This window comes from Bos javanicus, chromosome 6, assembly GCF_032452875.1.
Source record: "Bos javanicus breed banteng chromosome 6, ARS-OSU_banteng_1.0, whole genome shotgun sequence".
NCBI classification, from domain to species: domain Eukaryota; kingdom Metazoa; phylum Chordata; class Mammalia; order Artiodactyla; family Bovidae; genus Bos; species Bos javanicus.
Genome location: NC_083873.1, coordinates 44,619,372 through 44,635,978, shown reverse-complemented (window position 1 = coordinate 44,635,978; position 16,607 = coordinate 44,619,372). Strand labels below are relative to the sequence as shown.

Below are 16,607 nucleotides of genomic sequence, written 5' to 3'. Positions count from 1 at the left end.
CGACAGAGGAGCCTGGCAGGCTACAGTCTATGGGGTTGCAAAAAGTCGGATGTGACTGAGTGACTAACACACACACATACACACATATACACATAAGGAATATTTCCTAAATGCTGGGCACTGAGCTGAGGACTTAATGTGTCCTATGGTTTAGTTCTCACAATATAGTGGATACATACTGTTATTTTCATTCATTACAGAAAATGGAAGCTCAAAAATATTCCCTGACTTGTTCAGGTTTAGACAAGGAGAGGATTTGGTACTCTCATTCAGCTCATTTAAGCCTGTGTTCTTGCCCATAACACATGGGACAATAGTACCTGTTGGAATTAGAGAACGTGAGGAGCTTTTATGGATAAGGTCAAGATTAAGAGCAAAGATCTCCTAAAAGGAGAAAGCTTACCTTAAGGAAGCTCCCCTTGAACGATGAATAGAATTTAGTACAAGTTTTCTTGCTTTTTTTTCAGAGTGAGATGGTGAGACACAGCAGGGGGCGACGGATTTCTCAAGGTCATGCCACAAGTCGCTAGCCAACCCTAGTCTGTCACTCAAAGTTCCCAGTTCCCAGCTCACTGAATTCAGCTTTGAAGTGGCTGGGGTGGAGCTCTGTCAGGAATTTTAAAAGTCTGAAATAAAACACCCACCTGCATCTTTCCCCTTCTCCTATCCCCCTTCTTGTCTCCCCAGCCTCCGCAAACAACCTTTTTATCATCCCTCCCACCAATCCATAAACTCTCCCAGGAAATGCCAGGACCTGAACACCATATTGGCCAGTAGGGACTCGGTCAACTTCTTTGCCTTCCGGCTGTTCTAAGCAAACAAAGGGCAGTGCACAAGTTATTAGTAAATACCAAGGCTTAGTTTATTGTATAAAACTTCAATCCAACAAATAAATGAGCCATCAAGTTTGAATTTATGTAGCATTCAAAACACATTAAAGGCATTTGACCATGACAAAGGCCTTTCCTGTTTTGAATGATGAAGCCAGCACGGCAAATACCCTTCGGATGAGACATTAAGCGAGGTCCTTTCAGTTTGTCTCTGGGGACTGTCAAGGTGGAAAGCGAAGGTTCCAGCACTCTTTCTAAAGAACTGTTTTGGGAGAATCCCATCTTGGTGAATGTCTCCTTTCTTCAAAACAGAGTTCGTGAGCCTATAATGGTCAGAACAATGACAACCGCTCAGCTAAGAGCCATCTAGCTGACTGCCATGAAGCCCTATACTAACTTTGAGGTATTCCCAGGGAGACATCAAGGAACCAAGACTTTTCATGAAAGGATTCTGATAGCTGATCACTGGAGGGTCCAGTTGCTATTGTGGACTGTCTCTGAGCAATTTCATTGTCTGCAAATTGATGAATAATACCCCTCAAAGGGTGGTGAGCAATGAATGAGATAATCCAGGCATTTGATCAGTTTCAAAGCCTTGTTCAAATAAAAAGTGTTATTATTCATAATGTAAAAGAATAATAGTTCAGCTCCACCTTTTCACTCCATTTCAGTTTTTCTTGCTTCAGCTTCAAGCAACAGAAATTGTCTCATTCTGCTGGTATTTGTGTTCTTGCTGGAAGATTTTGGGTCTCCCTGGTAGCTTAAACAGTAAAGAATCCACCTGGGTTGGATCCCTGGGTCTGGAAGATCCCCTGAAGAAGGAACTGGCTACCCACTCTCTGCTCCAAATGAAGCTGCTACTAGTAATTGGAAGTTGAGTCATGGGAGTTGAGTTTCATTTGGTCAAAATTGAGCCTCCATGTAAACAGGTGATTCTCAGGCAGCCATCACCTAGAGACTTAGAGAGTGCAGGAGAATATTTGTGTGGTCTTCTTCCCAATGCACTTCAATTCCCACCCAAATAAAGAACAAAGTAAAAACTTAAAAGTACCCCCTACCAATAAACACCCCCAAATAGAACTCCAACAAATCTAGGTAGGAGAGGTTGGAAAGGGAATATTCATTCAACAAACTGATTGGGTGCTCACCAAGTTCCAGCACTGTGTTGGCTGCTGAATTACAAAGATGAGTAAGACACAGGCCCTGCCTTTCAGGGCAGTGAGACATAAATAGATATGCCAGTAATAGATGTGCTTCAGCTGGAAGCTGTGACCAACTAGCTCTAACTTTCGAGGTCTAGTTCTATTCCCTTTTTTGGGAGGCTCTTGGGGTTAGGACTGATCTGTGTGCATAAGGGTTCTAGTCATGTGTAGTGCCTCTTTCTTTCACCTGCAGCGTCCTGGGTCATCAGTCTCACCCTGGGGCGGCTGATCTCAGTGGATGCACCTAAAGGTTCATCTCATATAAATGCTCTACTACAAGGAGCACAGCGTGATCCAAGAGAGCCGAAAGCAGTCACAGATTTGAAGAGGACAAAGAGGACAAAGAAGACAAAAAGATTGAAGAGAATAAAGCCAGCCCCTGGCCTCTAAATCTGAACTTTTGTGTAAGAGCTGTAAATAAACACTAATATTGACTAAATTCTTATGCTATACTCTCAATCTCATTAAATTGTCACAACAATCCTGGAAAACAAATATGTACTTCCCTGATCTACTGCTCAGGAAATGGAGGCTCAGTGTAAAGATCTTTTCTAAGATCCAGAGCCAGTATAGTCAGGATTAGAACTCACATTTCACTGACTTCAAATCTGGACTCTGAACTGTGCATTGCACTCTCTCCATATCCAAGCCCTTTTACCCTGGACTTCTTGTTAAAGGCTTGATCTTTTGAAAAATCAAGTTCTTGAATCTTCTGGAAAATCAACTTCTGAACATCAAAGTTTGGGTGAGACGATGTGTGCATGTAAAGCTCCTAGTAAAATAACTGGACCTACTAAGTGCTGAATGGATGACAGCTTCTTTTCCTTCTACTGTTATTATTATCATGCTATGGCAAGAGCTCAGAGAATAGAACTCAATTCTAGCAGAAAGCCTGGGACAAGTGAGACCTGGAAGATTATCAATATATTCAGAGCAGAACCCAAGTCCTAAAGAAAAGACTGCTGCTGCTGCTAAGTCGCTTCAGTCGTGTCCGACTCTGTGCGACCCCATAGACGGCAACCCACCAGGCTCCCCCATCCCTGGGATTCTGCAGGCAAGAACACTGGAGTGGGTTGCCATTTCCTTCTCCAATGCATGAAAGTGAAAACTGAAAGTGAAGTCGCTCAGTCGTGTCCGACTCTTAGCGACCCCATGGACTGCAGCCCACCAGGCTTCTCCATCCATGGGATTTTCTAGGCAAGAGTACTGGAGTGGGGTGCCATCGCCTTCTCTGAAAGAAAAGACAGAACTGGGCAATTTCTCAAGACTGCTTATGGAAAGACAGAACTTTGTGCTAAGCAGCAAGGTTCCCAAGTATGTGTCCATTCATCTACCTTTCCATCCATCCATTCATCCGTCCAACAAAATCTTTTTTTTTTTTAACATCAGTTTTTAGTTAATTTTATCTTATTCTAACATTTAGGGACTTCCCTGGTAGTCCAGTGGTTAAGACTTCGTGCTCCCAATGCAGAGGCCACAGGTTTGATCCCAGGTTGGAGAACTAAGACCCTGCATACCACACGACACAGCTTAAATAATCATAATATTTACTTGACTGCACTGAGTCTTAGTTGCAGCATGTGAACTCTTAGTTGCAGTATGTGGGATCTACTTCCCTGACCAGGGATCAAACCTGAGCCCCCTGCATTAGGAGTGTGGAGCCTTAGCCACTGGAGTACCAGGGAAGTCCCTAACAAAATTTGTCTATGCATATCTAATGTGCCTGGCACTGAGTTTGAAAGGATGAACAAAACAGATGTCACTCTGATCCCAGGAAGTTCATAGGTGGGGAAGATGCACAACAGTAAACACATAAGTAAATAAACACATCCTCACAAATTGAGGAAAGCATTATGACTGTGAGGTACAGGTGCTGTGCTAGAGCACGCTGGAGGAGGGCCCCTGCTGAGAATAGATGGGCAAGGAAGGCCTGTCCAAAGAGGTAACATTTAAAACAGATTAGGAGGATAAGAAGAAGGAGAGGGTGGGACAGAGTGAACTGAGTGCTGCCCTCACCAAGCTGCCCACAAACCACCTAATGGCAAGTCCTACTGATATAACAGCTCACCTGCAAACTCTCAACTAAAGTGGGAGTGGAAAGTTTTGTGAATGACTCTCCCTGAACTGTTGGTTCAGAGACTACGGCCCTCTGGTCCTAACGGTGGTTTCCTGCAAGGCGTCAACAACAAGGACTCCAGAAGGCACAGACGAGCTGTTGCCCAAACCCTCCCCCAATTCCTCACGAGATACAGTGAATGAAGGGGTTCCAGGAGTGGATCTGGGGACTCTGGTGGGGACACACCACCCAATGAGCTTTAGTCAGCCTGTTTTCCAAAGCCCCAAACAGAGCACTACTGCTATTTACATTTCAATGTAAATTAAGCTGCCTTCAACTAGCAAGGCTGTGTAAACTAGTGTTTAATGTCAGGTTTATATTAATATTTGCATTAACAAGATTGATCGTTTACATAACAATGCATACGTAAAGTCTGGGCTAGGTTTGGGTTTACACACATTTGCATAATGTTTACAGATTGATTGATTCGACAAACTGTGCATAAATTCACGTCAACTGCTAGTTGTTTGTTTATTTTTTCTACTGGGGCTTGATAGCCTATATCTTAATAAATGGGTGAAACTGAACCTGAGTCCTCTGTTATAACCTTCACAGAAGATTTAATAGTTCTGAAAAGTAATTTTCGATGAAAAAGAGTGAGATGAAATCATTGTGGCTATTTTCTCCTTTCATCTCCAGCACTGAGTATAAGAAGGAGGTCACCAGCTTTAAACTATGCTCTAACAGAGATAAAACCCAGCTGTAGGCAGAAAATCTAGATTCAGGACTCCCTCTGTCTGTGCCATCCTGGAGAGTTTCCTAGAGAAGTTCAGATTTGGTGGGGACCTTAACGGATCATCTGAACCTCCGCTACACTGGTCCCCAGAAGGCAGATGAGGGCAGCTTCTTTTAATGGCTTTCTTTTATTCCTTTTAACCAGCTCCTCTTGGTTAAAGAATGATCTAGATATTAGCCCCCAACCTCAAGCAGAGGGAAATCTGGAAAGGAGCAGAAGCAGAAAAGAAAGGCACAATGCAGAAAGAAATGAAAATTAACTAATTAAAAAATTTTTAAATTATTTTTCGTGGACCTCCAATAGTTCAGTTAATCACTTCCTCAATTTGTGGCACAGAGTCTATATGGGCCGCAAGGCCCTGGTTTCCCCTCCAATTCATCCCCACCCTACAAAGAGGTACCACACAAATAAATGTGCCCAGCAGATCCCTGCATATCATGGAAATAAATGAAGACCAACTAAATGAGAATAAGCAGAGGCAATTTACTCTGAGTTTGCTATAGCAAAGTCATCCACTGTCACTAGCATCCTGGCAGGGACTCAGAGGCAGCCAGAGGAGTGGGAAAGCTTTATAGTAGGAAAAAAGAGAAGGCTTCCAGAATGCCCTGATTGGAGAAGCTGTTGACATGTTAAGTTGGAGGCTAGCTAACTACAAGAGAGATAGCCTATGTGATTGGTTAGTGGTTCCTATTTAACATTCTCTAATTGGTTTTCGAAGATGGAAGTGGGGGCAAACATTAGACAAACTGTGAGTTATTAATCAAGTCTTGGCTGTACATACAAGCTCAGTCACTCAGTCGTGTCTGACTCTTCGCGACCGTATGGACTGTAGCTGGCCAGGCTCCTCTGTCCATGGAATTATCCAGGCAAGAACACTGAAACGGGTTGCCATTTCCTCCTCCAGAGGATATTCCCAACCCAGGGATCAAATCCACATCTCCAGCACTTACTTCATTGGCAGGCAGATTTTTACCACTGCACCACCTGGAAAGCTCCTAGTCCTGGCCATTTGGGGTCAACCCACTCCAGTACTTTTGCCTAGAAAATCCCATGGACGGAGGAGCCTGGTAGGCTGCAGTTCATGGGGTTGCACAGAGTCGGACACGACTGAGCGACTTCACTTTCACTTTTCACTTTCATGCATTGGAGAAGGAAATGGCAACCCACTCCAGTGTTCTTGCCTGGAGAATCCCAGGGACGGGAAGCCTGGTGGGCTGACGTCTATGGGGTCGCACAGAGTCGGACACAACTGAAGTGAAGCAGCAGCAGCAACAGTTGATTAACAGTCTGACTTCCTACAAGAAAGACTTACAGCAGGCTGGCTTCCTAGGCTAGTTATTGAGTTAACTATTGGTTTCCTGGACAGGTTGCTGCAGGTGGTGCGTTACAGTTCTATTTTTATACATGGTCTGTCCACTGTCTGTTTGTATGTTCATTCTCAAGATGCAGGTACCTTATAAAATACACAGAGGTAAGTCAAAGAAGCAGAAACATCTTATGACATCCCTTATGTGTGGAATCTAAAAAGACATGATACAAACAAACTTAACTTACAAAACAGAAACAGACTCACAGACTTAAGAGAATGAAGTTATGGTTGCCAGGGGGAAGGATGGGGGAAAGGATAGTTAGGGAATTTGGGATGGACAACAAGGACCTCCTGTATAGCACAGGGAAGTCTCCTCAATGTTATGTGGCAGCCTGGATGGAAGGGGAGTTTGGGGGAGAATGGAAACATGTCTATGTATGGCTGAGTCCTTCTGCTGTTCACCCGAGACTATCAAAACATTGTTAATTGGCTATACTCCAGTACAGAATAAAAAGTTTAAAAATACATAGTGCTATTTTCTGTGTGTTTGTATTTTGAACTTACTAGAGAGTATTGTGTCAAAATTTCTTGCTTATCTACTCACTCAATAGTAAGAGTCAAGGGTGGTATCTGGATTGCTATATGTGATGAGGACAGGGAAGCCTGGCATGCTGCAGTTTATGGGGTGGCAAAGAGTTGTACACGACTTAGCAACTGAACAACAACAATGTCAGACATTGCACCTTACAGTTGCATATATACAATAGAGTATATCATTTGTACACACTTTCACATTTAAGAGTTGCCTCTGGTATCCATTACCACTAACAGGGCTGAGAGCAAGATCCTCATGCATGCTCACATAAGAGTACACCAGAGTAGGCCAGATTCTTTACAGTCTGAGCCACCAGAACCTTTCACAGTTAGGTATTAATCTGAAGTTCATTTTTGTATATAATATGAATCAGATTCCTACCTCACACCATATGCCAACACCATGTGTAGAGCAATACTTTTCTTCTCCACTAATTTTTGGTGGCATATTTGTTATGATAAAGTTACTGTTCCTATCTTATTCTGTCTGAGTTTCTGTTCTATCAGTCTTTTCCTGGGCCTGGCTAAAATTCTAAAACAGAAGATAGGCGGATGGAAGGAGTGAAATTGGGTACACCCATGAAGCCTCCATTTGGAGGTTTATTGGATTTTGGCTGTTTTATTATTATAAGCTAACTTCCTCTATATTTGTTTTCAATATCACAATTTAAAGGAAGACATTTTAAAATGCATGGTTTAGGGCTGTAGGGTTTTCAGTGAGAAAGCCTGAGGTCCCTGATATTCTAGTATCAGGAATTAGCCAACTTTTTATGCAAAGTCAGTAGTAAATATTTTAGGTTTTGCAAGTCTAAATGACTCAACTTTGCCCTTGCGGCATGAAAGCAGCCATAGACAAAATGGTTGCAAAGAGCATGGCTGTGACCAATAAGGCTTTATTTACAAAAACAAGCTGGCTGGACTGGGCCTAGAGGATACAGCTTACCAAACCCTATGCTGTAATACTTGTAGTAGTTTACTTATCCACATGAGGTAACCATGACCTTTCATTGTGAAACTCACCAAGGAAACTATTATCTTTTTATTTTTCCTTTTTAAAAATTTTCTATTGGCTTATACCCCTGCAAAAGGGAATGGCAACCCTCTCCAGTATTCTTGCCTGGAGAATTTCAGGGACAGAGGAGCCTGGCGGGCTACAGTCCACAGGGTCGCAAAGAGTCGGAGACAGCTGAGTGACTAACACTCTGACTTTCATAGCTGATGTGCAATGTTGTGTTAGTTTCAGGTATACAGCAAAGTGAATCAGTTACACACATACGTACATCCTCTCTTTTTTAGATTCTTTTCCCATATATTCCATTACAGCGTATGGAGTAGAGTTCCTTGTGCTCTATGTTAGGTCCTTATTAACTATTTTATATAGTAGTGTGTATACGTAAATCCCAAACTTTCAGTTTTCCCTCTCTCTCTGACCCCATGGTAACTATGTTTGTTTCCTACATCTGTGACTGTATTTCTGTTTTGTAAATAAGTTCATTTTTACCTTATTTTTAGATTTCACATATAAGTGATATCGATAAAAGATAACATTATTTTTTATAAGAGACCCAGATCTACGAAGCTGGGCATCAGATGTGTTCATTTGCTATCCCAGTATTACTTATAATAATTATATGATAAATTATATAATAATAGATAACCAAAATAGTTTTCAGAGAATCATTAGGAAAAATATGCAGATTATTATGCAGCCATTAAAAATGTTTACAGAAATCATTAATTGCCTATGTAAATGTTTATGATATAATACTAACTTTAAAATGAGGACAAAAATAACATATATATATAAGATATAAACTATATTTTTAAATGTACAGAGAATTAAATGTACAGAGTTAGTGACCACTCTAGATGCATAAAGTTATGGATGAATTTTAATTTTTAATTTCATCTGAATATTTGTATGAATTTTCTATTTTTTAATAGTGGAGCTATATTATTTTTTACATAAAAATATTTTCTAAGGAATTTTAAGGATGATCTCCATAAAACAATCTAGATGAATCCCCTCAGTGTCAAGGAGCACTGAGCAGATGGACAATAGAAAAGTTTTCTAGGGACTTCCCTAGTCCAGTGGTTAAGAATCTACCTGTCAATGCAGGGGACATGGGTTCAATCCCTGGTCTGGGAAGTTCCCACACATCATGGAGCAACTAAGTCCATGCACCACAACTACTGAAGCCTGCATGCCTAAAGCCTGTGCTCTGCAGCAAGAGAAGCCGCTGCAAGTAGAGAGTAGATCCCACTCTCAGCAACCATAGAAAGCCCGAGTATAGTAACAAAGATCCAGCATAGACAAATAAATTAATTAAATTTGAAAAGAAAAGCTTTCTAGTTACATCCCAGTAATTCAGAATGTGCAACAATTCCAACCAAAAACAGCTGCACCAGGCAGGGGCATGAGGGGGTTGCGCTAGGGAACAGACTGAACCGCCAGGGGCTGTGGGCAGCAGGCTTTGTAGTATCAAAGGGTGAAGTGCCCCTGGTTCCAGAGGAAGGATACAGTAAGCTTGCTTGAATAAATCTTTGGGCCAGCCAGGAACTGAGAGAAAAGCAAGAACTACACCTGGGCTGTTTAACAGGGCTAAGAGACCTGGTCTCCAGGAGCAGAGTGGGAACCTTGGCTGTTGTTGTTCAGTCGTTCAGTCATGTCCGATTCTTTGCACCCCCATGGACTGCAGAACTTTGGGGTTAGGCCATTTGAGGACCTCCTGATTTTATCAATGCCAAGGCAGCCTATAATATGAAATCTTAATTTTAGGCCTTGCACCATACCCATATTAAAAATGGTGTTAATGGTGGGATTCTCCAGGCAAGAATACTGGAGTGGGTTGCCATTTCCTTCTCCAATGGTAAAAGGGAAATCAAGAGGATTGACAGCAAGGAGATGAAGTAGAAGTTGCCATTGAATGAGCAGACTAAAATGAAGGAGGCTCAGACAGCACCCTGAGGGAAGGGTACCACTCTTTCCAAAATGCTTTGCACTCTTCAGAAGAATCTTTCTTATTTCAAGTGTATTGAAGAATTGGCAAGGCTGGTCTTTCTGGGAAGATCCTCAAGGGCAACATTTTAGGGCATTTGAGCTCATGAAGATGATGAACACTGGCAGGCTCCCATCCTGGAGCCTGTTCAACACCTACCAGCGGGTCTTGCTAGTGTGATTTTAAATGCCCATAAAAATCAGGCTTTATTGATGGGGAAAACATAATATCTCTTTGGAAGTGGGCCCTGTTTTGTGCAAAGAGAGTATCCACAATGTTCCAACTATAGATAACTGACACAGGAGTCCTCTGGGGCTATCTCAGCCTCGAATGTAAATGTCTGAAGAACTCATTAAAAACAGCATGATTGGCATCTAAGTTATGTTGCTTTTGCCTGCATTTCAGATGCCCCATCGGGTCAGAGACCAAATTATTTTCACTCTGTGGGATGAAGTTTGCAGTTCTTTCTCGGTTTGCTTTGGGCACACGCATGTGTGTCACTATTATTTTTATCTTCAACTCATCCAGATTGAATTATTTTCTCTACATTTACATCCTCACACAGGAAAGAGGGGGTGAGTATGGAGGTTGAAAGCCCCTTGACTTGGAGAGGGATCTCCTATCTGCCCTTCCCCCCATGTATGTGTGCATACACGTGCACGCACATAACACATACACGCACAGAGTTGTACACTAATGCCCTATACAGCGGGGTGCCAGCCTCACTTTGCTACTTGCCACCCTCTTCTGTCACTCCTGCCAGGAGAACACGGGCAGACATCGCTGTGTCTTCCTCCCGGCAGCCCTTCTGTTTGGCATGCTGTTCCCTGCCCGTCTCCTCTCACCTTCACCTCCTTCCTCACCGTCTTTTCCTGGCTGACCCATAGCCACCCTTTGGAGCTCACTTCCTCAGAGAGGCACGTCACCAGGCCTGAGGCAGTGATCTGCAGATGGAGCAGAGTGGGGCAGAGACTAGGGTGAGAACAATGGGGCACAGGTGGTGGCCCTGCAGGTAGGAAGGGCTGGCCTGAGGGCACCCCTTGCTTTGAACCCTCAAGGGCTCCTCCCTGCCCCCAGGAAGTCATCCAAACTCCTTAGAGTCTGATGTGAGGCCCTTTTCTTTCCACACTTCATCTCTTGCCGCTTCTCCTGGCTTCCCCCCAGACCTACTAAACACCTACCCTCCCCAGATAATTTACCGTATTCTAGCATTGTTTCTTCACTTTCTGATCCCCTTCCTCCGCTCTGCTCCTTGAGGGCTGGCACCAGGGCTCACCATGCACTGGTGTCTCCCCAGCACCCAGGACTGGGCTTAGCACAGAGCAGGCTCTTGGGAAATATGTGCTGGGGAGTAAGGGGTGGAGGAGCTGGATTTCCTGCCTGTGGGATCAGAGCACAGAACCCCTCAACAGCCCTGTCTATACTGCCAGCCTCTGAGAGTGCTACGCAGTGCAGGCTGGGGCTGGGATAGGGAAAAGAGAAATTAGGGGTTAAAGAGCATATAGTAAGTAGCAGGAAATGTTCACACGGAGGTAACAGTGAGAACAAGACCTTGTTAGAAGTTCCTCCAGAATCAGAAGCTCCAGACCCCATGCTGTCTCTGCCATGAGCTTGCTGGGTAGGCTCTAATTCAAGGGAATGCCCTGGGGTCTAAATTCGGAACTTCCTTAAGCTGTCGGTCTAGGACACTGCTGTGTACACGGTGAAACCTGCCTAAGGAATGCAAAGAAATGGTTTAGGTTAATTAAAAACACACACAAAACACATCTGCAGTTTTTTTCCACGTGCTGCCATCTTTTTTCTTTCCATTTAGAGAATATGTTCCCAGGATAGCCCTGGGTTTAAGCTTTGGTAGACATGTATATCATTTCAGTCCTGGTTCCACCACTTAGAACCTGTCAGAGGGCAGCCAAATTTTTTGGTAAAAGGACAGAGAGGAAATCGTTCAGGCTTTGTAAGCCTGAACCTCTCAACCCTGCCTTTGTGACAGAAAAGCAGCCACAGACCACGTATAACTGAGGACATGGTCAAGTCCCAGTGAAACTTTATTTACAAAAGCAGACAATGAGCTGCTCTGGTCCACTGGCCATAGTTTGCCAACCTCTGTCCTCAGTGATCTCGAGTATATCACATGTCATCTGAAAAAAAATTGAGGGATATAGTACCTACTTTCTAGCAGTTGAAGCAATGTTATATGAAATTCCCTTGACATTTTTTAACGAACTAAATCACTAGAGAAATATACACTAGCAGTAGTGACAGTAATGTAAATGTGTTATTGTTTCATTAATAAATCACATTTATTTAGTACCCACTGTACGCGAGGTGCAGTGCTTTCATTATTTTCCTGACTCCTCACTAAACATCTCTCAAAAGGAAAAAAGAAAGCAATTGACTCCAATTGACTGATAAGGAAACAGAGGCTCAGAAACAGGCTCAAAAGTTACACAGGTGATTGGAGACAGGGCTGAAGTTTAACTAAGAGCAGTTTTCACATCCAAAGCAGTGGCCTCGGAAGGAAAAAAAAAAAAAAAAAACAGAAATGGAAATGTGTGAGGGGTGAAAATAACAGGCAAATAGATGAACAAATGGGCATACACAGACAGGTCCCAGTTGTGTTTAGAAGGAGGACAGGGCCAGGCCATACTCCTTGGTTATCAAAAGATGGCTGATCCTTGCCATGGCATCTGGAGCAAGACACTTCCCTAGGCTTCTCCTGGGCGGGGCCCCAGATTTAAATCCTAAACAAGACCAGCTCTGGATGATGGGTTCTGCCAGCAGCGGAGAGCTGGCCTTCTCTGCAAGGGATTTCCTAAATCACAACGTAGCCCTCCAGAACTTTCTGGGCCTGCCTCAGCCCCAGGGAAGGCTGGAGCAGCCGGTGCCACTTGAGCGCTGAGTCCCCTGCCTGGAGGAGGCCAGATTTAGCAATCTGTCACACACAGCCCGCCTCATCGTGACACAGGGCTCTGAGATGCAGGCAGCTCAGGCAGGCAGAAAGGCATCTGTCGGCGGCGCGCAGACAGGGATTAGAGAGGCCGGGGGAGGATAATGATGCCATTTGCTTTTCTATAAAGCGCGTGTCAGGAGGAAAGGATTAAGCTAATTGAAGAAATCTCCAGCACTTACGTCAAAGGTGGCTGCAAAGCGATTGCTTTATCTTGCATCTCACCTGCTTCAGAGACCCAGCTCGAGGAAGCCTACCCACGGCTCCACTTTGTCCCCAGCAACTCTTTTCAGAAATAGTTTGAGTTGGCGTTAGCCATTCTGCAAAGGAGAGAGGAGCTAAAAATAAGCTCATGAGAAAGCGGATCCCTCCCTGCCTTTTTTTTTAAACTTCCAAAGCTTACATGGAGTTTCCCAGAGAAAGATAAAGAGCTGGTTTTCCTGAGCTGGTTTTACATATCTGTGCACATGTAACAGGCAAAATAAATGTCACTGAGGGTGTACATACTGCACTGGGACAGGTGGCAGCCATCTCAGACATTTTTTTTTATCTTTCTGGAACATTACCTTATGCTCCGGGGAGTTGTGCTGCATGCAAAGAGAAAGCACAGACTTCAGAATCATTTATCACTGGTCTCCCCTCCTGTAACACCTCGAGTCCCAAACATCTCCAAACCCAGAACCAACCTGAAAGGCATAGGCTTTTGTCTTTTGTCACACAAATGCAACTCGGTTTTTGAGGTTGCCAGGTGACAGATTTTTGCATCCTCTCTATAATGAATTTGGGAACACAGCAAATCATCAGAAAGGTTTCCTCCTTCTTTTAGTTCAAGGTATTATACTACATCTACTCAAATAATGGGCTTTCCAGGTAGTTCAGACAGTAAAGAATCTGCCTACAATGCAGGAGACCCATGTTCAATCCCTGGGTCGGCAAGATTCCCTGGAGAAGGGAATGGCAACCCACTCCAGTACTCTTGCCTGGAAAATTCTATGGACAGAGGAGCTTGGCAGGACAGAGTCCACAGGATCACAAAGATTTGGACACAACTGAGTAATTAACACTACTCAAATAATATTTGACAAATGGCTGCTATTTCCCAATGAATAAAATATCACATCTGAAAAATATAATCAGCTGCTTAATTTTTACCATGATACACTCTTTGACTGTCTTAGAAAATGGATTACCTGATGAATTCAGAGATGTTTGTTTGAGTGCTTGGGACTGGAAACCTGGCTTCATTCTCTGTCACTCTCTAGCTTTTTGACCTTGAGTGAGTTATTTCGACTCACTTTGATTTCTTCATTGGTATCATGAGGGAGTAACACTGCCCACGTTGAGCTGTTGTGAAGGTTACATGAGATGGCTCAAGAAAGGCAGAGAGGAGGCAGTCCGGAGTGGGAGCTTTCCTCATTGTCATCATCTGCCAGAAAGGCATAAGGTATTGTGTTAGTCAGGGTTCTTCAGAGAAACAGAACCAACAGGATGTAAATATGTATGTATACAGAATAAAGAGAGAAGCGAGTGAATTTTAAGGAATTGGCTCATGCAGTTGTGGGGGCTGGCAAGTCCAAAATGTGCAGGGCTGACTGTCAGGCTGGAAATTCCTGCAGGAGTGAACGTTACAGTCTGGAGTCCAAAGATAGTCAGGAGGCACAATTCCTTCATCTTCGGAGATCTCAGCCTTTTTTTCTTAAGGGCTTGGACTAACTGGCTGAGGTCCACCCCCATTACAAAGGGTAATCTGCTTTACTTCAACTCTATTGATTTCAATGTTAATCACATCTTTAAAAAATATATTTTTACAGCAACATGTAGACTGGTGTTTGACCAAACAACTGGGCACCATAGCTTAGCCAAGTTGACATGTCAACCATCACAGGTATGGTACCTCTATCACAGGTATGTTACTACAGGGAATGGGCTTTCCTGGTGACTCAGTCAGTAAAGAATCCGCCTGCAATATGGGAGACCTGGGTTTGATTCCTGGGTTGGGAAGATCCCCTTGATAAGGGCATGGCAACCCACTCCAGTATTTTTGCCTAGAGTCAGGGACAGAGGAGCCTGGCAGGCTGCAGTCCATGGGGTCACAAAGAGTCGGACACAACTGAGCAACTAAGCACAGCACACACTACAGGGAACATCATAGCTAACCAAGCAGCAAGCATGGAATAAACCGTAGATTAGCAACACATGCATTTATAAAGGCACAGCAACAACACAAAAGGTGCGACCACCCATCACCTGCTTAGCGCCTTCGTCCCAGGACCTATCAGAAGCCGAGAAGGAGGAAGATCCCCCGGTGTGATGGAAAACACTTCACGCTCAGAGCTGGCCTCTCTTAGAGCTCGTGTCCCGGTTCCAGCCTTCTCTGCCCTGGATGAGTGTGCAGCTCCTCAGGCAGTTCCCTGGACGTCTCCAAACTTCCTGAGCTGCAACTCATAAGAAACACATCAGCCCTGCCTCCCGCACAGGGAAACTGTGAGAGGAAAATGAGGCAACTCTTGGGAGGGGCTTTGTAAGTAAACCATGAAGAGTCCTAATAGACATAACACATTATCTATCCCACAGGAACGTAATGTCCCTCTGGACAGAGGGAGTCCAGTTATTAGTACCAAAACAAGTAAAAGGCAACTCTCCTAGATCATAAATTTGACCTAACTGTAATATTAGCTGATATCATTAATATTTTCAATTAAAATTAATCTTCTCATTGTCTTGGAATTTCAAAAGGTTTTTTGGCTGCAAATTCAGTGACTGAGTTGTCTGAACACTAATCTTTCCCCCCATCCCAATAAATTTTCACTGCATTTGGGCAGAGGTCAAGTTCCCAGGTGGTACCAGTGCTAAAGAACGTGCCTCCCAATTCAGGAGACGTAAGAGACATGGGCTCAATCCCTGGGTCAGGAAGATTCCCTAGAGGAGGACATGGCAACCTACTCCAGCATTCTTGCCTGGAGAATCCCATGGACAGAAATGCCTGGCAAGCTACGGTCCATAGGGTTGCAAAGGGTCAGACACGACTGAAGCAACTTAACACAGCACAGCATAAGTATTTGAGCAGAAAGTATTTCATTGCATTTGAGCAGAGCTCAAAGCAGCAGGTCTAACAAATGTTTGTTGTAGGTGATTCATTCATTACAGAGATGTTTATGGAGTCCTCACCACATGCCAGGCACCACGCTGGGCTTTGGTTGGAGGCGGGAGACTTGAAGTGCTGAGTCATAGCACGGTGTAAGTGCTCGACAAAGGCCAGCTATTTATTATTTTTTCATATGCTATTATGTGGTCATTTTTGAAAAAGAAAGATAGAATTACTGCTTTAAAATATAGATAAATATGAGCCAACCTTCCTGCCAACCTCGGCAGGTTTTCTAGGCCAGCAACTCAGGGTCTGTTCAATATCACTCTGAAGTCAGGGGACCAGGAGCCCAGATTGAGGCAATCATTCTTTGGAGAACTTCACCATCAAAGGAAATTGTCCTGTGTTGTCTCTTAGAACACTTCACACTTCATTGGGAAGCTATAAAAACAATTACCAGGTCATTAGTAAAGGTTATTATTATTTTTTTAAGATCCAAAAGCTTCTCTCCCAGAATGACCTTAGCCAGCCTTGCAGTGAGAGACCATTGCTGCAATGGAAAGAATGAGAGCTTTGGAGTAGAAACTGAGGCTCCCAGCACTGGGTGCTTAACCTCAGAGCCTTGAGCTCCTGGATCCTGTGCTGAACTAGGAGCCCTTCCTGTGTCATTGGGCTATTAGTGCAGTTGAAATAAGGTGACTTTGGGAATAAGACCCTACATTATCCTGGGCACTTAGAAACCATTCTGTAAATGAAATTCCTTCCTTTCCCTGGTTCCATGTTGCATGT

The 16,607-nt window shown here is 43.7% G+C and overlaps 1 protein-coding gene across 11 annotated transcripts in view; it reads right to left on the bottom strand.

The window, feature by feature from the left end:
• SOD3 (superoxide dismutase 3) overlaps positions 1-15,245 on the bottom strand; it is a 72,157-nt gene extending 56,912 nt beyond the window's left edge. For 5 of the 11 annotated variants that reach the window (XM_061419817.1, XM_061419822.1, XM_061419811.1 and 2 more), the window contains exons 1-3: positions 14,981-15,245; positions 13,924-14,159; positions 12,916-13,053 (exon numbers count right to left, since the gene is read on the bottom strand). The gene's annotated coding sequence lies outside the window, so the exon portion shown is untranslated. Of the gene's footprint in view, positions 1-12,915; positions 13,054-13,299; positions 13,321-13,923; positions 14,160-14,980 lie in introns of all 11 variants that reach the window. The other 6 variants (XM_061419812.1, XM_061419813.1, XM_061419815.1 and 3 more) reach the window with 6 other exon arrangements.
• Between the last annotated feature and the right edge of the window lie 1,362 nt (positions 15,246-16,607).